The sequence below is a fragment of the Arachis hypogaea genome, chromosome 6, assembly GCF_003086295.3.
Source record: "Arachis hypogaea cultivar Tifrunner chromosome 6, arahy.Tifrunner.gnm2.J5K5, whole genome shotgun sequence".
Taxonomy (NCBI): Eukaryota; Viridiplantae; Streptophyta; class Magnoliopsida; order Fabales; family Fabaceae; genus Arachis; species Arachis hypogaea.
In genome coordinates, this window is record NC_092041.1 from 82,903,520 (window position 1) to 82,927,165 (window position 23,646).

The window sequence follows — 23,646 nt, forward strand, 5'->3', positions numbered from 1 at the left end:
GAGCATTAGTTTTCACTGCGAGGATGGGATGTAGCCATCAACCATGGGTGATGCCTCCAGACTGGTTAGCTGTGCGAGTGACAGCCGCATAGGATATTTCCCCGAGAGGATTGAAAGTAGCCACAGTTGATGGTGAACCCCTATACAAAGCTTGCCATGGAAAGGAGTAAGAAGGATTGAGTAGAAGCAATAGGAGAGCAGGCGTCCTTGGGCTCTACAGCATCTCCATCCGCTTATCTGAAATTCCTACCAATGAATCCGCATAAGTATTCTATCCCTTTTATTATTCCTTTTTATTATTTATTCCAATAATCACAATTCCCCTTTTTCTGCCTAACTGAGATTTGCAAGGTGACCATAGCTTGCTTCATACCAACAATCTCTGTGGGATCGACCCTTACTCACGTAAGGTTTATTACTTGGACGACCCAGTACACTTGCTGGTTAGTTGAATGGAGTTGTGTCCACTCGTGCCAATTTCTAAAATCCAATTACAATGAATATGATCACAATTTCGTCCACCAAGTTTTTGGCGCCGTTGCCGGGGATTGTTCGAGTATGGACAACTGACGGTTCATCTTGTTGCTCAGATTAGGTAATTTTCTTTTCAAAAATCTTTTTCAAAAAAATTTTTTCTTATTTTTCGTTTTTCCAAAAAATGTTTTTCGAAAAAAATTAATAAAAATACAAAAAAATTAGAAAATCATAAAAATCAAAAATATTTTGTATTTTTTGTTTGAGTCTTATGTTAATTTTTAAGTTTGGTGTCAATTGCATGCTTTAAAAATTTTTTTTTCTTGCATTTTTTCGAAAATCTCATTCATTCATAGTGTTCTTCATGATCTTCAAGTTGTTCTTGATAAGTCCTCTTGTTTGATCTTGATGTTTTCTTATTTTGTGTCTTTCCTTGTTTTTCTTGTGCACTTTTGCATTCATATTTTCCATGCATTAAAGATTTCTAAGTTTGGTGTCTTGCATGTTTTCTTTGCATCAAAAATTTTTCAAAATTATGTTCTTGATGTTCATCATGATCTTCAAGGTGTTCTTGGTGTTCATCTTGACATTCATAGCATTCTTGCATGCATTCATTGTTTTGATCTAAAAATTTCATGCATTGAATATTTTTGTTGTTTTTCTCTTTCATAATTAAAAATTCAAAAATCAAAAAAAATATCTTTTCCTTATTTTCCTCCAAATTTTTGAAATTTTGGGTTGACTTGGTCAAAAATTTTTAAAATTAGTTGTTTCTTACAAGTCAAGTTAAAATTTCAATTTTAAAAATCTTATCTTTTCAAAATCTTTTTCAAAAATCATATCTTTTTCATTTTTTTTATATAATTTTCGAAAATTTCAAAACTTTTTTTCAAAATATTTTCAAAATCTTTTTCTTATCTTTTTATCTAATTTTCGAAAATTAGCTAAAAATTAATGTGATTGGTTCAAAAATTTGAAGTTTGTTACTATCTTGTTAAGAAAGGTTCAATCTTTAAATTCTAGAATCTTATCTTGTAGTTTCTTGTTAGTTAAGTCTTTTTAAAAATTAAATCTTTTTCAAAATATCTTTTTCAAATATATCTTTTTATCTTTTATCTTATCTTTTTCAAAAATATTATCTTTTTCAAAATTTGATTTCAAAATATCTTATCTAACTTCTTATCTTCTTATCTTTTTCAAAATTTGATTTCAAATCTTTTTCAATCAACTAACTAACTTTTTGTTTATTTCTTATCTTTTTCAAAATCAACTAACTACCTATCCCCCTCTAATTTTCGAAAATTCTCCCTCTCTTTTTCAAAAAAAAATTCTTTTTGTTTTAAATTTTAATTTTAAACTCATCTTATCTTTAATTACTAACCTCTTTTTCAAAAAAAATTATTTTCGAAATCTTCCTCCTCTTTTCTTATTCTATTTAATTAATTAATTACTAACACTTCTCTTCACCTCTCTTCATCCAAAAATCCGAATCCATCCTTCTTCTTTCTTATACCCCTTTCTTCTTCTACTAACATAAGGGAATCTCTATACTGTGACATAGAGGATTCCTCTTTCTTTTCTTGTTTTCTTCTCTTTCATATGAGCAGGAACAAGGAAAAAGGCACTCTTGTTGAAATTGATCCAGAACCTGAAAGGACTCTGAAGAGAAAATTAAGAGAAGCTAAATTACAACAATCCAGAAACAACCTTTCAGAAATTTTCGAACAAGAGAAGGACATGGCAGCCGAAAATAATAATAATAATAATGCAAAGAGAATGCTTGGTGACTTCACAAAGCCAACATCCAAGTTTGATGGAAGAAACATCTCCACTCCTGCCATTGGAGCCAATAACTTTGAGCTTAAGCCTCAACTAGTTGCATTAATGCAACAAAACTGCAAGTTTTATGGACTTCCATCTGAAGATCCTTATCAGTTTTTAACTGAGTTCTTGCAGATCTGTGAGACTGTAAAGACGAATGGAGTTAATCCTGAAGTCTACAGACTCATGCTTTTCCCTTTTGCTGTAAAAGACAGAGCTAGAATATGGTTGGATTCACAACCTAAGGATAGCCTGGATTCCTGGGATAAGCTGGTCACTGCTTTCTTGGATAAATTCTTTCCTCCTCAAAAGCTGAGCAAGCTGAGAGTGGATGTTCAAACCTTCAAACAAAAAGATGGTGAATCCCTCTATGAAGCTTGGGAAAGATACAAGCAGTTGACCAAAAGATGTCCATCTGACATGTTTTCAGAATGGACCCTATTAGATATATTCTATTATGGTCTCTCTGAATTTTCGAAAATGTCATTGGACCATTCTGCAGGTGGATCTATTCACCTAAAGAAAACGCCTGAAGAGGCTCAAGAACTCATTGACATGGTTGCAAACAACCAGTTCATGTATACCTCTGAGAGAAATTCCGTGAATAATGGGATACCTCAGAAAAAAGGAGTTCTTGAAATAGATGCTCTGAATGCCATATTGGCTCAGAACAAAATGTTGACTCAACAGGTCAACATAATCTCTCAAAATCTGAATGGATTGCAACATGCATCCAACAGTACTAGAGAGGTAGCTTCTGAAGAAGCTTATGATCCTGAGAACCCTGCCATGGCAGAAGTTAATTACATGGGTGAACCTTATGGAAACACCTATAACCCATCATGTAGAAATCATTCAAATTTCTCCTGGAAGGATCAACAAAAGCCTCAACAAGGCTTTAACAATGGTGGACGCAACAGGCTGAGTAATAGTAAGCCATATCCATCATCTTCTCAGCAACAGACAGAGAATTCTGAACAAAACACTTCTAATTTAGCCAATATAGTCGCTGATCTGTCAAAGGCCACTTTCAGTTTCATGAATGAAACAAGATCCTCCATCAGAAACTTGGAGGCACAAGTGGGCCAGCTGAGTAAGAAAGTTATTGAAACTCCTCCCAGTATTCTCCCAAGCAATACAGAAGAGAATCCAAAAGGAGAGTGCAAGGCCATTGATGTGATCAAAGAGGCCGAATGCACAAGGGAGGAGGAGGACGAAAATCCTAGTGAGGAAGACCTCCTGGGACGTCCCTTAAGCAAGAAGGAGTTTCCTATTGAGGATCCAGAGGAATCTGAGGCTCATACAGAGACCATAGAGATTCCATTAAATCTCCTTCTGCCATTCATGAGCTCTGAAAACTATTCATCCTCTGAAGAGGATGAAGATGTGACTGGAGAGCAAGTTGCTCAATACTTAGGAGCTATCATGAAGCTAAATGCCAAGTTGTTTGGTAATGAGACTTGGGAAAGTGAACCTCCCTTGCTCATTAGTGAACTGGATACTTGGATTCAGAAAACTCTACCTCAAAAGAAACAAGATCCTGGCAAGTTCTTAATACCTTGCACCATTGGCACCATGAGCTTTGAAAGAGCTCTATGTGATCTTGGGTCAGGGATAAATCTGATGCCACTCTCCGTAATGGAGAAGCTAGGGATCATTGAGGTACAACCTGCCTTGTTCTCATTACAATTGGCAGACAAGTCAGCGAGACAAGCTTATGGAATAGTAGAGGACGTGCTAGTAAAGGTTGAAGGCCTTTACATCCCTGCTGATTTCATAATCCTAGACACTAGGAAGGAAGATGATGAATGCATCATCCTAGGAAGACCTTTCCTAGCTACAGCAGAAGCTGGGATAGATGTCAACAGAGGAGAGTTAGTCCTTCAATTGAATGGGGACTACCTTGTGTTTTATGCACATGGCCATCCCTCTGTGACAGAAGAGAGTAAGCATGAAGAGCTTCTCTCAGTTCAAGGTCAAGAAGAGCCCACACAGTCAAACTCTAAGTTTGGTGTTGTGAGGCCACAACCAAACTCCAAGTTTGGTGTTCAAATTCCATATCCAAACTCTAAGTTTGGTGTGGAGACAACACACTAAATTGATCTGATCATCTTGTGGCTCCATGAGAGCCACTGTCAAGCTATTGACATTAAAGAAGCGCTTGTTGGGAGGCAACCCAATTTTATTTATCTAATTTTATTTTATTTTGTTTTAGTGTTATTTTTGTGTTGAATTAGGTACATGATCATGAGGAGTCACGAAAAAATCAAAGAAATTAAAAACAGAGTCAAAAACAGAAGAAAAAAATTTTTCACCCTGGAGGCAGCGCAGACTGGCGTTCAACGCCAGTAAGATGCATCTGGCTGGCGTTCAACGCCAGAACAGAGCATCTTTCTGGCGCTGAACGCCCAAAATAAGCTACATCCTGGCGTTTAACGCCAGGATGCGCACACAGAGGACAATCTGGCGCTGAACGCCAGAAACAAGCATGAAACTGGCGTTCAACGCCAGAAACATACATTACATGGGAGTTTAACGCCCAGAACATGCACCAATGGGCGTTTGAACGCCAGAATGGTGCATGAAGGCAATTTACACGCCTATATGGTGAAGGAATGGTATTTCTTTTCACCTCAGGATCTGTGGACCCCACAGGATCCCCACCTCAGGATCTGTGGACCCCACAGAATCCCCACCTACCTTTTCTTTTAATCCTAATCACACTCTCTTAATCCAAATCTCATTTTCAATGTCACACTTCCCAAAAACCTTCACCAATCACCTCAATTCCTCTTCCCAATTACCCCATGCACCATTCACATCAACCTCCTCTTCCCCATAAATCCCACCTACCTCCATTACATTCAAATTCAATTTCCCACCCTTTCCCACCCAAAATGGCCGAACTCCCACCCTCCCTCCCCTTATAAATACCTCTCCTTTCTTCTTCATTTTCACACAACACAAACCCCTTCTTCTCTCACATAGCCGAACCCCTTCCTCTCCTTCTCTACCAAAATTCTCTTCTTCTTCTTCTACTCTTCTTTTCTTTTTTTTGCTCGAGGACGAGCAAATTTTAAGTTTGGTGTGGTAAAAAGCCTAAACTTTTTATTTTTCATTCACCATCAATGGCACCCAAGACCGGAATATCCTCAAGAAAAGGAAAAGGGAAGGCAAAAGCTTCCACTTCCGAGTCATGGGAGAAGGAGAGATTCATCTCCAAGAGCCATCAAGACCACTTCTATGATGTTGTGGCAAAGAAGAAGGTGATCCCCGAGGTCCCTTTCAAGCTCAAAAAGAATGAGTATCCGGAAATCCAACATGAAATTCAAAGAATAGGGTGGGAAGTCATAACCAACCCCATGCAACAAGTTGGAATATTGATGGTTCAAGAGTTCTATGCCAATGCATGGATCACTAGGAACCATGATCAAAGTATGAACCCGAATCCAAAGAACTATATCACAATGGTTCGGGAGAAATACTTAGATTTCAGTCCGGAAAATGTGAGGTTGGCATTCCATCTACCCATGATGCAAGGTGATGAACGCCCCTACACAAGAAGGGTCAACTTTAATCAAAGGTTGGACCAAGTCCTAATGGACATTTGTGTGGAAGGCGCCCAATGGAGAATAGACTCCAAAGGCAAACCGGTCCAACTAAGAAGACTGGACCTCAAGCCTGTAGCTAGAGGATGGTTGGAGTTCATCCAAAGATCCATCATCCCTACAAGCAACCGATCTGAAGTTACTGTGGATCGGGCCATCATGATTCATAGCATCATGATTGGAGAGGAAGTGGAAGTTCATGAAGTCATATCCAATGAACTCTACAAAATAGCTGACAAGCCTTCATACATGGCACGGCTAGCCTTCCCCCACCTCATATGCCATTTATGCTACTCAGCTGGAGTTATCATAGATGGAGATGTCTCCATTGAAGAAGACAAGCCCATCACCAAGAAAAGGATGGAGCAAACAAGGGAAGTTCCTCATGGCCCCCAAGAAGAACATGAGGAAGTTCATCATCAACAAATGCCTCAAGGAATGCACTTCCCTCCCAACAACTATTGGGAGCAACTCAGTACCTCTTTAGAGGATTTGAGCCATAATGTTGAACAACTAAGGGTGGAACACCATGAACACGCCCTCACTCTCCAAGAAATAAGAGAAGATCAAAGAGCAATGAGGGAGGAGCAACAAAGGCAAGGAAGGGACATAGAGGAGTTGAAGAACATCATTGGTCCTTCAAGAAGAAGACGCCACTAAAGGTGGATTCATTCCTTGTTCTTTATCTTTCTTTCTGTTTTCGGTTTTTAATTATTATGTTTATCTATGTTTTGTGTCTCTACTTCATGATCATTAGTGTGTAACCATGCCTTAAAGCTATGAATAAAATCCATTAGTCCTTCACTTATCTTAAATGAAAAATGTTTTAATTCAAAAGAACAAGAAGTACATAATTTTCGAAATTATTAGTGAATTTAATTTAATTATATTGATGTGGTGACAATACTTTTTGTTTTCTGAATGAATGCTTGAACAGTGCATATTTTTTATCTTGTTGTTTATGAGTGTTAAAATTGTTGGTTCTTGAAAGAATGATGAACAAAGAGAAATGTTATTGATGATCTGAAAAACATCATGAAATTGATTCTTGAAGCAAGAAAAAGCAGTCAAAAAAAAAAGTGGCAAAAATTTTAAAGCAAGGATCCAAGGCTTTGAGCATCAATGGATAGGAGGGCCCAAGGAAATAAAATCCAGGCCTAAGCGGCTAAATCAAGCTGTCCCTAACCATGTGCTTGTGTCATGAAGGTCCAAGTGAAAAGCTTGAGACTGATTGGTTAAAGTCGTGATCCAAAGCAAAAGAGTGTGCTTAAGAGCTCTGGACACCACTAACTGGGGACTTTAGCAAAGCTAAGTCACAATCTGAAAAGGTTCACCCAGTTATGTGTCTGTGGCATTTGTGTATCCGGTGGTAATACTGGAAGACAAAGTGCTTAGGGCCATAGCCAAGACTCATAAGTAGCTGTGTTCAAGAATCAACATGCTTAACTAGGAAAGTCAATAACACTATCCGAAATTCTAAGTTCCTAGAGATACCAATCACTCTAAACTACAAAGGAAAAAGTGAGATGCCAAAACTGTTCAGAAGCAAAAAGCTACAAGTCCCACTCATGTAATTAAATTAATATTCATTGATATTTTGGACTTTATAGTATATTCTCTTCTTTTTATCCTATTTGATTTTCAGTTGCTTGGGGACAAGCAACAATTTAAGTTTGGTGTTGTGATGAGCGGATAATTTATACGCTTTTTGGCATTGTTTTTATATAGTTTTTAGTAAGTTTAAGCTACTTTTAGGGATGTTTTCACTAGTTTTTATGATAAATTCACATTTCTGGACTTTACTATGATTTTGTGTGTTTTTCTGTGATTTCAGGTAAATTCTGACTGAAATTGAGGGATTTGAGCAAAACTCTGAAGAATGCTGACAAAAGGACTGCTGATGCTGTTGGAATCTGACCTCCCTGCACTCGAAATGGATTTTCTGGAGCTACAGAACTCCAATTGGCGCGCTCTCAACGGCGTTGGAAAGTAGACATCCAGGGCTTTCCAGCAATATATAATAGTCCATACTTTATTCGAATAATGACGACGTAACTTGGCGTTGAACGCCAAGTTCATGCTGCTGTCTGGAGTTAAACGCCAGAAAAACGTCATGATCCAGAGTTGAACGCCCAAAACACGTCATAACCTGGAGTTTGACGCCAAGAAATGCCTTTACTCGTGGATTGATCAAGCTCAGCCCAAGCATACACCAAGTGGGCCCCGGAAGTGGATTTATGCATCAATTACTTACTCATGTAAACCCTAGTAGCTAGTCTAGTATATATAGGACATTTATCTATTGTATTAGACATCCTGGATTGTATTTTGAATCCTGTGATCACATTTTGGGGGCTGGTCATTCGGCCATGCCTGAACCTTTTGCTTATGTATTTTCAACGGTGGAGTTTCTGCACACCATAGATTAAGGGTGTGGAGCTCTGCTGTACCTCAAGTATTAATGAAATTCTATCTTCTTTTATTCAAATCTCTCTTATTCTTATTCCAAGATATTCATTCGTACCCAAGAACATGATGAATGTTATGAGTCAAATTACCCTCATTATCATTCTCACTTATGAACGCGCGTGATTGACAACCACTTCCGTTCTACATGAAACAAGAGATTGAATGCGTATCTCTTAGATTCCCCAACAGAATCTTCGTGGTATAAGCTAGATGGATGGCGGCATTTATGAGGATCCGGAAGGTCTCACCTTGTCTGTGGTATTCCGAGTAGGATCCTGGGAATCCGGAAAGTCAAACCTTGTCTGTGGTATTCCGAGTAGGATTCCGGTAATGAATGACTGTGACGTGCTTCAAACTTGTAACCTGCTGGGCGTTAGTGACAGACGCAAAAGAGGGATTCTATTCCAGTAGGGGAGGGAACCAACCGGTGATTAGCCGTACTGTGACAGAGTGCGCGAGCATTAGTTTTCACTGCGAGGATGGGATGTAGCCATCAACCATGAGTGATGCCTCCAGACTGGTTAGCTGTGCGAGTGACAGCCGCATAGGATATTTCCCCGAGAGGATTGAAAGTAGCCACAGTTGATGGTGAACCCCTATACAAAGCTTGCCATGGAAAGGAGTAAGAAGGATTGAGTAGAAGCAATAGGAGAGCAGGCATCCTTGGGCTCTACAGCATCTCCATCCGCTTATCTGAAATTCCTACCAATGAATCCGCATAAGTATTCTATCCCTTTTATTATTCCTTTTTATTATTTATTCCAATAATCACAATTCCCCTTTTTCTGCCTAACTGAGATTTGCAAGGTGACCATAGCTTGCTTCATACCAACAATCTCTGTGGGATCGACCCTTACTCACGTAAGGTTTATTACTTGGACGACCCAGTACACTTGCTGGTTAGTTGAACGGAGTTGTGTCCACTCGTGCCAATTTCTAAAATCCAATTACAATGAATATGATCACAATTTCGTCCACCAACCATCCGTCTCTAGTAGCCCGTATTCAAGTGGAATTAGAAAGCTAAGGGATATGAATTTTACCCACTTGAATGTTGTGAAGGATGATGGCAACTTAGGGGGAGGTGTTTCTAATGAACGTTCAAGCTCCACTCCTTTGTGTTCTTCTTTGACAACTTCCACCTCTTTGCAAGCTTCTTCAATTTCAACCTCTTTCTCTTGGTAGCTTTCTTCTAATTCAATCTCCTCTTCACTACTTTCCAAGGGAATGGGAGGTTGTGCTTCTTCTTCTTAAATCTCCATCTCTTGATCAACATCAAGTGCAACCATCTTGGAAGGAGGCTCTATGACTTGACTTTCCCATGGAGGTTCAGCATCTTCTAAATCTTCAACCAACTCTTCTTCTTCTACAATGACAGCGTCCTCTACTTGTTCCAGTACGAAATTATGCTCTATGCTGTTCACTGGAGTTTCTAGTGTCTCCTTCATGCTACGTTCTTCATTAGATTGTCCACATGAAGCCATGAGAGTTCCTTGAGTGTCCGAACGTCGGAAAGCTAATTGATTTATCGCTTGATTCAATTGATGAAGGGTTGCATTGAATTGGTCTACTGATTCTTCAAAGCGAACCTGCGATTCTTGGCTTGATGGATATGGAGATGGTGTATATTGAGGTGGTGGTTCGTGGGAGTAATTGGGGTGGAATTGAGGTGGTTCTATATATGGTTCATACGGTTTATAGGGTGGTTGGTATAGTGGATATGGATTAGGGTCATATGGAGGTGAATGGTTGTAGAGGGCTTGTGAGTATGGTGGTCCAAGGCTATGTTGATGAGGGGGTTCATAGGCGTATGGTGGTGGTTGTGATAATAAAAAAGGTGCTCACCATAGCCGTTATCTTGGTATGCATCACAGAATGGTTGTTGATAGTCTATTGGAGGTGGTTGTTGCCATTAGGGTTGATCAAATCCTTGTGGCTCCTCCCATCTTTGATTGTTCCAACCTTGATGCATGTTCTCACTGTAGTCTCCTCTTCCTGCAACACAGTTGTAACCAGACTCATAGCCAAAGGGGTGAGAGTTCACAGTAGTAGAAAAAAAATAAAAACAAAAACTAACAAAAAGAAAATATTATGAAAAAGATATGTTTTTTTTTTGAAAAAGATAAGATAAGATTTTGGAAAAAAAAGATATGATTTTTGAAAAAGGATAAGATAAGATTTTGAAAAAGATACAATTTTTGAAAAAAAAAAGATTTGAATTTTGAAAAATAAGATAAGATAGGAAAAAAAATTTTAAAATAAAAATCTGAAATTTTTTTTTTTGAAAAATATTTACAATAACCAATAATAAGGCACACGTTTGTAATTCCCCGGCAACGGCGCCATTTTGAAGAACTGAATATTGATGGTTTAGAAGTTATAATAAATTCTCGTTGTAAGTATAGTTTCTAAACCAAGCAATCAACCTTTCTTACAAACATTTTGGTTGTCACAAGTAACAAACTCCTTTAAAATTGATAACCGAGTATTTAAACCTCGGGTCGTCTTCTCAAAGAATTGCAAGGAGGTATGTTCTTATTATTGGTTATGCAAAGGTATATTTTGGGATTTTTAAAAGGGTTGAACAAGTAATTTAATTGACAAGACAAATAAATAAATGACTATAAAATAAACTCTTGGCAAGATATGAGAAATTGGAAGTCCTATCCTAGTTATCCTTATCAGGTGTGATGAGAATTGGGTTTTAATCCCACTTAGTTAACCTTTACTAAAGTAAAGGAAAGTCAAGTGGACTAATTAGTTTGATCCTCAAGTCCTAGTCAATCCCTGTGGGAAGACTAGCTTTAGAGCGATCTAGATCAATTAGAATCTGCCAATTTCAACCACTGCTGAGTTTGACAACTCAAGAGTTACCAATTAATCAACCAAATCCAAAAGGGAATAAAATCTATTTGAATGAAAATAATTTTGATAGAGCCCAAGCATCAATAACATAAATTAGAGAAAACAATCATAAGTCTGAAATACCTCAAATTATATTAATTAAGAAAATCCTAACATGAATGTCATTAAGCCAAATTGGCAACATATATAATTAAAAATAAGAGAAGTCAAAATAAAGGAATATTAAACCTGGAGCTCAGAAGAATTGTAAGTTGAAATAATAATAAATCTTAAATCCTTTAAGAGGAATCCTAATCCTAAATCCTAAGAGAGGGGAGAGAACCTCTCTCTCTGAAAACTACATCGAAATTATGAAAAATGAATTATGAATGAATGTCTCCAGTCATCTCTTGAGTCTCTGCATGTTCCCTGACTTTAATCTGTGTTTCTGGGTCAAAAACTGGGTTGAAATGCGGCCCAGAATCTCTGCCAGTGACTTTTGTAATTCTGCAAATCGCGCACGTCACGCGTCCGCGTCGTCCACGCGTTCGCGTCGTTCGTGCAGCTTCCAATCCGCGCGGTCACGTCAGGCACGGAACGCGTCCTTCTGATTTCTTCCATTTTGCGCGGTCGCATGAGCCATGCGACCGCGTGACTTCTCGCTGGTCATCTCCTCAATTCCTTGTGTTTCTTCCATTTTTGCACGCTTCCTCTTCATTCTCTAAGCCATTCCTGCCCTATGAAGCCTGAAACACTTAACACACATATCAAGGCATCGAATGGTAATAAGAGAGGATTAAGATTAGCTAAATTAAGACCAAAGAAGCATGTTTTCAATCATAGAACTAAACTAGGAAGGAATTGTAAAATCATGCAAATCATATGAATAAGTGGGTGAAAAGCTTGATAAAACCACTCAATTAAATACAATATAAACCATAAAATAGTAGTTTATCAGGACATACATGCCATTAGCTTAGTTTTGAGATAGTGAGAGAATTCTAGAGAGAGAGAGAGAGAGACTCTCTCCCCTCTCTAGGTTTTAGGGTTTCTTAGTTTAATTTCTTTTTAGATTTAGGTTTTAATCTTGTTTTAATTTAGTTTCCTTTACTTTTAATTGTTCTAGTATCCTTGTTTATCTTCTTCTCTTGTTAATTTCTTCATGTTGCCAATTTTATTTCATGAAATCTTTTGTTAATCTCAATTTCGTTTTTATGCAATTTTATGCTTTTATTGTTGTTATTGATTTCTTGCTTGGGTTAGTTATATTTTTTATTAATATTATATTATATGATGTTTACCTTTATTGCACTCTAGGTATTTGATGAAATGTTTCTTTTAGCCATGGATTAGATTTTTCTATTCTTAGTATGGGTTGGTAACTTGGGTGACTATGAGTTACTAATATCCAATTGATTGATAATTTGTCTCCATTGACACTAGTTTTCACTAAATTAATTGGTGAGTTGGCTAGGACTTATGGATTAGGATTAATTAAGCTCACTTGACTTCCCTCCAATAATTGACCACTTGATTGTAATTCCTAGGGAGAATGACCCGAGATTAATACTCCTGATTATTTTGATTTATATTGTGACAACCTTTTAAACTTCGATTGAGGGTTAATTATTGATTTGGATTACGCTTGCAACGAAATTTCTTTGAGAAATTCTAAACCGACATTTATCTTCCATCACGCGCCTTCTTTTCCTTCTTCTCCTCCTCCTCTTCTTCTCCGTTTCCTCCTCCTCCTCCTCCTCCTCCTCCTCCTCCTCCTCCCTAATGTTGTGTCTTCTTCTTTTTCTTTTTCTTTTTTTATCGTCATAACCAATACCAACAACATTTTGCTAACATCTTTATTAGTTCTAATTTTATCTGATGTCATCATTAAATAATTTCAGTTCATTTTTTAGTTTATTTCGGTTCATTTGTGTGTTAATTGAGATTCACTTGATGCTGCTGATAAGTATATATTGACCAAATTTTTATTCTTTAATTAATTTTTTAACTGTTTGTTCAAATTTGAATCGAATTTGGTTTATTTGTGAATTGAGTTAGGTTCACTTGATACTATTTTTAAGTATTCACCAAATTTATTATTCCTTAAGAAATTTAGTTCATCTCTTAGTTTAATTGAGTTCATTTGAATGTAGAAATGAATTGAAATGTGATTTTCTTGCTGATTGAATGTTTATCACTTTTTGTTCAAATTTGAACCAAATTTGGTTCCTTTGTAAATTGAGTTAGGTTCACTTGATACTACTTTTAAGTATTCACTAAATCTGTTATTCCTTAAGAAATTCGGTTCGTCTCTTAATTTAATTGAGTTCATCTGTATGCATAAATGAATTGAAATGTACTTTTCATGCTGATTTAATATTTATCATTTTTGTTCAAATTTTGAAACGAATTCGGTTTATTTGTGAATTGAGTTAGGTTCATTTGATACTACGGTTAAGTATTCACCAAAACTGAACTAAATTCGATTTATTTCTAGATCTAAATGAACCTCAATTAAAAGGAAGAAAAGAAAAAATGCAGCAACAATAACAACAATAAAAAAATGACGATTGAGAGAAAACATGCGAAGAAGAAGAAATGCAAAGAATGGAAAGACGAAGAAAAAGAAAAACAAAGAAGAAGAAAGAAAAACACAAATACAAAGACGAATACAAATACGAAAACGAAGATGAATAAGCGTTATTGAAATGCACGTGTGTATACACGGATGTAATAAAAGTAACTTTTATTAAATTTGGATATAATTAATTGGACTTGAATATAAAAATATTTAAATATGTTGTTAGCTGTTTAATTTAACCTTACTAATAAATAGTAATTGACATAACGATGAGAAGAATTATTTGGTTGTATTAGAATGTTGATATGAGCTCTTGATTTTTGAAAATTAGAAATAAAGCTTTGAGAACTCTAACGGTTTTTTCCCCCTCTTCTCAACATTAACCTCTTTTTTCCTTTATCACTCTTTCTTTCTTTCTTTTGTTAACTAAGTTACTAAGTGTAAATGATGAAAAAGAGTATTAAAAAGGAAGAGAGAGTAACATTCTTCTTGGAGAAATAAGGATGGAATGATTGATTTTTTAGAAAATCTTTTCCTCTCAAGATAGTATCCTTTTCTTTCCTTACTTAATTAGTGGCCAAGATAAAAATTTAATCATGTGATGAAAATAAAAGGAAAAGAACCATGGAAGATAAGGGAGAAATTGGATGGAATATATAATTATTTATTAACTTTTTTTATTTATATTGTAGTTATTTTTTTATTCTACACATAATTTTTATCTACATTATTATCTTCTTTGTTCATTTTTTTTTTCAAGTGTTCGTCTAGCTTTATTATATTCTTCTTTTTTTTTATACTTTTCATCAACCAGCATATCTGACCATGAGTATATGTAGTACTTTATATTTATTTTTTTTCACTTATTAAATCAATTATATGTTGAAACGTATATTTAGATTTACAAGTTTAAGTTCATATGGTGTACACAAGTTCTTATGTGTATTTTTTTTTTTCCCAAAAAATATTACAAGTGAAAGTGAAACAACCCACATTTGAGCAGGCTAAAGGTAGGCATACTGTAAATTATTATCAAAAACTCCATTTTTATGTCAGAATATTAACAGGTAATAATAGAATCCATCGTACATAATAAAAACCCATTATTCCCTTATTTACAAATACAGTTTTGAAGTCTCCTCTAATTAACCCATAATTTTTTTAATATTTACATAATTTTTTTTTATCTTTTTCTATCTGATCTCTTGAGTTACATAAGTTTTAATTTATTTTTTTCAGTCATATATCTTTTTTTAAACCATTTTATTTCGTAGAGTTTTTTTGTTTATTTATTTTATTTGTTTATTTATTTTAAAGTGTTGAACATGAATGAGAAATTAAGACCATATGTCAAAAACAAAATCCATTAATTTCCCATTTACAAAAACAGTTTTCATAATCCTCTTATAATATAATTAACATATAATTAACACAGTTTTTTTAATAGTTACATATAAGTTCCAAATTTTTTCTGTTATATATATTATTTCAACCATTTTATTTTATAGAGTTTTTTTATTTATTTTGATTTATTTTTTATTTATTTTAGAGTGTTAGACGTGAACAAGGCCACCCATCAGTGAAATAATACTAATTGGAAGAATAAAGTATCGATTACAAGGTGAAAATTTTAGAGTATCTCATCTGAACACTTACACCATCCGATCAACAAGTGATTCGAGGAAATAAATTTGCATTTAGATATGTCAATTATTGATTATTTTTTTAAAAAAAAATATGTGTATTTATATGTTACATTTTACTTTGTTCAGCAACATGACTCAAAGGTAAAGTTTTATTTTGCAATTATGCTTATTTGTGGAGTACCTAATAGTTATATTTTATATCAATTTTTTATTTTATAAACTTTTTATATTTTAGAATTTGAACTTTTTTATTTTTATTTTTATTTAAGATTATTTTTATATTTTACTTTGAATCTGTTAACTAAAGAGTACTAATATTAGTTTTAATTTTCAACTTTTAGGATAATAAAGATGTGACTTTTTTATACATTAAATGATTCAAAAATTACGGAAATATATACTCTCAATTTTTTTCAATTGAGCATGTAAAGTGTGATCTTTAATTTTTTAATACTTTTTCAAAAGTATTAATATTAGTTTTAGTTTTTAACTTTTAGGATAATAAAGATGTGATTTTTTTTTACATTAGATGATTCAAAAACTAGAGAAATGAATGCTCTCAATTTTTTTTTTCATTTGAGGGTATAAAATATAATTTTTAATCCTTTAATAGTTTCTGTGTCTTATATTTTTTCTTGATCCCTTTTATAAAATATATAGTGAGAGATCCAATCCCAAAATTATTTATTACTTAAGAATTTAAGTTTACTTTTTAACTATACTAATATATATAATTTATATAAGAATTATCATACTTTTTTTTGTTTATTCTTATAGTAGTATTTAGTTTTGAGTGTAATTGAAATAAATATGAATTTATTCATCTTTTAAAAATTTACACTAATTATTAAAATTACGATATAATTGATGTATTTTTATAAAAAATGAAAATGAATCAATAACTATAAAATCTAATTTAAAAAATATAAATAAGTAAAATAAATAATAAAAAATAGATATAGAAGTCTATTTTTTATTATGTGGCACAAAACAAAGATATATATACATATATATATATATATATATATATATATATATATATATATATATATATATATATATATATATATATAAACATGAAATTTAACATTACCACCTCTGAGTCCTTCACTTTTTTATTTTTGCCTTTATGATTAGTTTTGTATTTTATTTTAATCTTTTAAAACAAAAAATACTAATATTATTTAGCTTTAATTTTTAACTTTGATAAATAAAAAGATCTAGCTTTTTATGCCGTAGGTAATTTAAAAAAGATTTATTATAGAAAAAGTTATGTTTAGTACTTGATTATTTTTGTAAGAGTGTAGATGATTCATATAAAAATTATAATTTTTTTTAATTTATTTTTAAAGTAGTTATTACTTTTAAGTGTAATTAAAATAAATATAAATTAATTCATTTCTTAATTTATTTTACCTATTAAAACTATGATGTGTTTGTTATTATTTGTCAATTTAATCATAAATTGAGAATAACGAAAAAAAATTTATATTTAGATATTCAAAAAATACAAAAAAATTTATTTAATAAATTTTTAGCAACTCATAAAAGTTAACTAATACATTAGGTAGTTGTAGATTGAAGTTATAAATAAGATTGATAACTGCAAAAAATAATACATAGTAGTAATTAATTGGAAACGGAAAAGAGGATGTGGAAGGAAAATTAAAAAAAAAGGTCGAAAGAACAAATTAATATATAATAATAATAGTGAGATAATAATAGATATGTGTATAAAGAATAGGAAAAAATGATAATAAAAATAAAAATTAATAATTTTGAAAGAATAATTAAATGAAAGATAATTTAAGATGTTAATATAAAATTGAAAAAAAATTGTCCATTCCATTAAAATTATTCGTGAAAAAAAATAATTTAAAAATAAACTTTTATATTTGTTTTAAATTAAATAATATTAAAAAATAAATAAATTTATTAACATTTATAAATATCTAATTTATAAATAATATTTATAAGTATTTATCTTGACTTTATTATACATAATAATAATGTAATACTTTTGGTATTTGTTCCTATCTAGAATTGGGCTCTGAGGTATAGATTGGTCGCAGCTGGGAGGGTATTGGAAGCGTCCTTCTCCTATGTACTGCACCTTGATTTCTTCCTCGTCTGAGCAGTGTGGATAACCTGCAAAAAGGACTCCGACGCTCAAGTCAGTTCACGATCAACAATAACATTAATATTAATGATACTAATCTGAGCTTTTGTCTATTTCCGTGTGTGTAAGTCGTCTAAGCAGTGCTATTTATGTTTGAAAGATGTGTCCGTTACTAATCCGAGATTCCTGCTACCTAAACCGAGATGCGTCGCGCAGTTTTCTCTTAATGCGGCGTTATCTGATTTTGACCTAGTAGTTGATGTATAGCGTTGATCTGCTTAGATGGATACGGGCCAACTGAGGCATAACGTCGGTTCGATAAAAACGGGTATGGATCACAGCCCCCAAGCTTGACTTGCTAATGTCGGAAGCAAGTTGAGCTTTTGTCTGTGTTCGACGTTATGCCTGTTTCACTTGAATCCAATCCCCCAAGCTTAACATGGTGCCGACCTTCTTTTTTGTTAACGTTTTTCGCATTTAATAAACAATGGGAATTTATTGGTATTGGGGTCTATTATCGAGGCAATCATGGGTAGCAAGCTGTTTGGTAATGCAAATAGTTTTCATGATCTAACAGCTAGGGATTAACTTAAAACCTGCTCGTGTGATAGTGTTTATTGCATTTCAAAACCTCTTCAGTTTAGGGAGACTTTTTCATTGTACTAATTCGAAAAAGGATGACAACGACAAGTTAGTGTTTCTTCACTGTTTTCTTGTTTCTCTGTTCTTCACCGTCTTAGTGGTGCACGAAATTGTGATCTCAATAGCGCCAACAACTTGGTACGCACAATTGTAATATCACTCTTCTTCACAACTTCGCACAACTAACCAGCAAGTGCACTGGGTCGTCCAAGTAATAAACCTTACGTGAGTAAGGGTCGATCCCACGGAGATTGTCGGCTTGAAGCAAGCTATGGTCACCTTGTAAATCTCAGTCAGGCGGATTAAAATGGTTATTGAGTGTTGATAATTAAAAGATAAATAAAACATAAAATAAAGATAGAGATACTTATGTAATTCATTGGTGGGAATTTCAGATAAGCGTATGGAGATGCGTTGTTCCTTCTGAATCTCTGCTTTCCTACTGCCTTCTTCCAATACTTCGCACTCCTTTCTATGGCAAGCTGTATGTTGGGCATCACCATTGTCAATGGCTACTTCCCGTCCTCTCAGTGAAAAAGGTCCTCTACGGTTTCCCACATGGCTAATCAGTTGTTGGTTCTCGATCGTGTAGGAATAGGATTTACTATCCTTTTGCGTCTGTCACAACGCCCTACAGTCGCGAGTTTGAAACTCGTCACAGTCATCCCATCCCAGATCCTACTCAGAATACCACAGACAAGGTTTAGACTTTCCGGATCTCAAGAATGCTGCCAATTGATTCTAGCTTATACCACAAAGACTCTGATTTCACGGAATGGAAGGCTCTGTTGTCAGGATAGGCAACCATGCGTCGTGGACTAGAAATCCAAGAGATACACACTCTAGCTTTCGCAGGTAGAACGAAAGTGTTTGTCAGGTACGCGTTCATAAGTGAGAATGGTGATAAGTGTCACAGATCATCACATTCATCAGGTTGAAGTGCGAATGAATATCTTAGAATAAGAATAAGCATGAACTGAATAGAAGAACAATAGTACTTTGCATTAATACTCGATAAACAACAGAGCTCCACACCTTAATCTATGGTGTGTAGAAACTCCACCGTTGAAAATACATAAGTGATGAAGGTCCAGGCATGGCCGTGAGGCCAACCTCCAAAACGTGATCAAAAGATCAAAAGATAATCCAAAGATCTAGTCAAAAGACCCTGAATACAATAGTAAAAAGTTCTATTTATACTAAACTAGTTACTAGGGTTACAGAAATAAGTAAATGATGCAGAAATCCACTTCCAGGCCCACTTGGTGTGTGCTTGGGCTGAACATTGAAGCTTTCACGTGTAGAGGTCTTCCTTGGAGTTAAACGCCAGTTTGTAACTTGTTTCTGGCGTTTAACTCTGCTTTGCAACTTGTTTCTAGCGTTTAACGCCAGAATATGGCAGAAAGCTGGCGTTAAATGCCAGTTTGCATCGTCTAAACTCGGACAAAGTATGAACTATTATATATTGCTGGAAATTCCTGGATGTCTACTTTCAAACGCAGTTGAGAGCGCACCATTTTGACTTTTGTAGCTCCAAAAATTCCATTTCGAGTGCAGGGAGGTTAGAATCCAATAGCATCAGCAGTCCTTCGTTAGCCTCTGAATCAGATTTTTACTCAGGTCCCTCAATTTTAGCCAGAAAATACCTGAAATCACAGAAAAACACACAAACTCATAGTAAAATCTAGAAATGTGAATTTTGCTTAAAAACAAATAAAAATATACTAAAAACTAATTAAATCATACTAAAAACTATGTAAAAACAATGCCAAAAAGCGTATAAATTATCCGCTCATCACAACACCAAACTTAAATTGTTGCTTGTCCCCAAGCAACTAAAAACAAAATAGCATTAAAAGAAGAGAATATACAATGAATCTCACAATATCAATGAAACTTAATCCCAATTAGATAAGCGGGGCTAGTAGCTTTTTGCCTCTGAACAGTTTTGGCATCTCACTTTATCCTTTGAAATTCAGAATGATTGGCATCTAGTTAAGTATGTTTTTTTCTTGAACACATCTACTTTATGAGTCTTGGCCGTGGGCCTATGCACTTTGTTTTCCAGTATTACCACCGGATACATAAATGCCACAGACACATAACTGTGTGAACCTTTTCAGATTGTGACTCAGCTTTGCTAAAGTCCCCAATTAGAGGTGTCCAGAGTTCTTAAGCACACTCTTTTTGCTTTGGATCACGACTTTAACCACTCAGTCTCAAGCTTTTCACTTGGACCTTCATGATACAAGCACATGGTTAGTGACAGCTTGATTTAGCCGCTTAGGCCTGGATTTTATTTCCTTGGACCCTCCTATCCATTAATGCTCAAAGCCTTGTATCCTTTTTACCCTTGCATTTTGGTTTAAAGGGCTATTGGCTTTTTCTACTTGCTTTTTCTTGCTCCAAGAATCAATTTCATGATTTTTCAGATTATCAATAACATTTATCTTTGTTCATCATTCTTTCAAGAGCCAACAATTTTAACATTCATAAACTTCACTATAAAAAATATGCACTGTTCAAGCATTCATTCAGAAAATAAAAAGTATTGCCACCACATCAAAATAATTAAACTAATTTCAAGATAAAATTTGAAATCCAAGTACTTCTTGTTCTTTTGTATTTAAGCACATTTTTCATTTAAGAGAGGTGAAGGATTCATGGAATTATTCATAGCTTTAAGACATAGACACTAGACACTAATGATCATGTAATGAAGACACAAACATAGACAATCATGAAGTTCAAAAACCAAAAACAGAAAATAAACAGACAAGGAGATTAAGGAATGAGTCCACCTTAGTGTGGGTGGCGTCTTCCTCTTGAAGAACCAATGGAACGCCTAAATTTCTCTATGTCTCTTCCTTGCCTTTGTTGCTCCTCCCTCGTAGCTATTTGATCTTCTCTAATCTCATAGAGAATGATGGAGTGCTCTTGGTGCTCCACCCTTAGTTGGTCCATGTTGTAACTCAAGCCTTCCAAAGAGGTGTTGAGTTGCTCCCAATAGTTGTGTGGAGGAAATTGCATCCTTTGAGGCATCTCAGGAATTTCTTGATGAGGATCCTCCTTATGCTCTTGTTGAGGTCCATGAATGGGATCTCTTGTTTGCTCCATCCTCTTTTTAGTAATGGGCTTGTCCTCTTCAATGAGAATGTTTCCATCTATGTCAATCCCAGCTAAATTGCATAGATGACAAATGAGATGAGGAAAGGCTAACCTTGCCAAGGTGGATGACTTGTCAGCCACCTTGTAGAGTTCTAGAGGTATGATCTCATGAACTTCGACTTCCTCCCCAATCATGATACTATAGATCATGATGACCCGATCCACAGTCATTTCAGATCGGTTGCTAGTAGGAATGATGGAGCGTTGGATGAACTCCAACCATCCTCTAGCCACAGGCTTAAGGTTCGGTCTTCTCAATTGAACCGGATTGCCTCTTGAGTCTCTTTTCCATTGAGCTCCTTCCATACATATGTCCATGAGGACTTGGTCCAACCTTTGATCAAAGTTGACCCTTCTAGTGTAGGGGCGTGCGTTTTCTTGCATCATTGGCAATTGGAACGCCAACCTTACATTTTTCGAACTGAAATCTAAGTATTTCCCCCGAACCATTGTAAGCCAATTCTTTGGATTCGGGTTCATACTTTGATCATGGTTCCTAGTGATCCATGCATTGGCATAGAACTCTTGAACCATTAAGATTCCGACTTGTTGAATGGGGTTGGTAAGAACTTCCTAACCTCTTCTTCGGATCTCATGTCAGATCTCCAGATACTCATTTTTCTTGAGCATGAAAGGGACCTCAGGGATCACCTTTTTTTTTGCCACAACTTCATAGAAGTGGTCTTGATGGACCTTTGAGATGAATCTCTCCATCTCCCATGACTCAGAGGTGGAAGCTTTTGCCTTCCCTTTCCTCTTTCTAGAGGTTTTTCTGGCCTTAGGTGCCATAAATGGTTATGGAAAAACAAAAAGCAATACTTTTACCACACCAAACTTAAAAGGTTTGCTCGTCCTCAAGCAAAAGAAGAAAGAAAGAAGGGGAAGAAGAAGAAAAATGTAGGAGATAGAGGGAGAAGTGAATTCGGCCAAGATGGTGGAAGGGTGGATGTGTTGTGTGAATATTAAGGAGTAGTGAGGGGTTTATATAGGGGTGATGGGAGGTTTAGGATTCGGTCATTAGGGTTGGGTTTGGGAGGGAAAAGTGTTTGAATTTTGAAGGTGAGGTGGGTGGGGTTTTTGGGGAAGAGGTTTGGAGGTGATTGGTGAAGAGAATACAGGGAAGAGGGTATGATTTGATTAGTGAGTGAGAGAAAGAGAGAGAGATGGGGTAGGTAGGGATCCTGTGGGGTCCACAGATCCTGAGGGGTCAAGGATGTATCATCCCTGCTCCTATTAGGCATACAAAATGCCCTTGCTGTGCAATTAGTGCACGAAATTGTGATCATCAATGGCGCCATCAACATGGTACGCACAATTGTAATCTCAACTCTTTATCACAACTTCGCACAACTAACCAGCAAGTGCACTAGGTCGTCCAAGTAATAAACCTTACGCGAGTAAGGGTCGATCCCACGGAGATTGTTGGTATGAAGCAAGCTATGGTCATCTTGTAAATCTCAGTCAGGCAGACTCAAATGGTTATGGATGATGAATAAAACATAAAGATAAAGATAGGATACTTATGTAATTCATTGGTAAGAATTTCAGATAAGCGTATGGAGATGCTTTGTCCCTTCCGTCTCTCTGCTTTCCTACTGTCTTCATCCAATCCTTCTTACTCCTTTCCATGGCAAGCTGTATGTAGGGTTTCACTGTTGTCAGTGGCTACCTCCCATCCTCTCAGTGAAAATGTTCAACGCACCCTGTCACGGCACGGCTAATCATCTGTCGGTTCTCAATCAGGTTGGAATAGAATCCAGTGATTCTTTTGCGTGTGTCACTAACGCCCAGCCTTCAGGAGTTTGAAGCTTGTCACAGTCATTCAATCATTGAATCCTACTCAGAATACCACAGACAAGGTTTAGACCTTCCGGATTCTCTTGAATGCCGCCATCAATTCTAGCTTATACCACGAAGATTCCGATTAAGAAATCCAAGAGATAAACATTCAAGCCTTGTTTGCTTGTAGAACGGAAGTGGTTGTCAGGCACGCGTTCATAAGTGAGAATGATGATGAGCGTCACATAATCATCACATTCATCATGTTCTTGGGTGCAAATGAATATCTTAGAACAAGAACAAGCTGAATTGAATAAAAGAACTATAGTAATTGCAATAATACTCGAGGTAAAGCAGAGCTCCACACCTTAATCTATGGTGTGTAGAAACTCCACCGTTGAAAATACATAAGAACAAGGTCTAGGCATGGCCGTGAGGCCAGCCCCATGATCTAAGATAGCATAAGACTAAAGATAGCTACCAAGATGAGAATAC

The 23,646-nt window shown here is 35.4% G+C and overlaps 1 non-coding gene across 1 annotated transcript; it reads right to left on the minus strand.

Annotated features, from left to right (window-relative positions):
- Positions 1-2,613: 2,613 nt before the first annotated feature.
- LOC112700031 (small nucleolar RNA R71) lies at positions 2,614-2,717 on the minus strand. Its single transcript, XR_003152956.1, has one exon. It is a non-coding gene; the product is annotated as a small nucleolar RNA R71 (small nucleolar RNA).
- Positions 2,718-23,646: the final 20,929 nt, after the last annotated feature.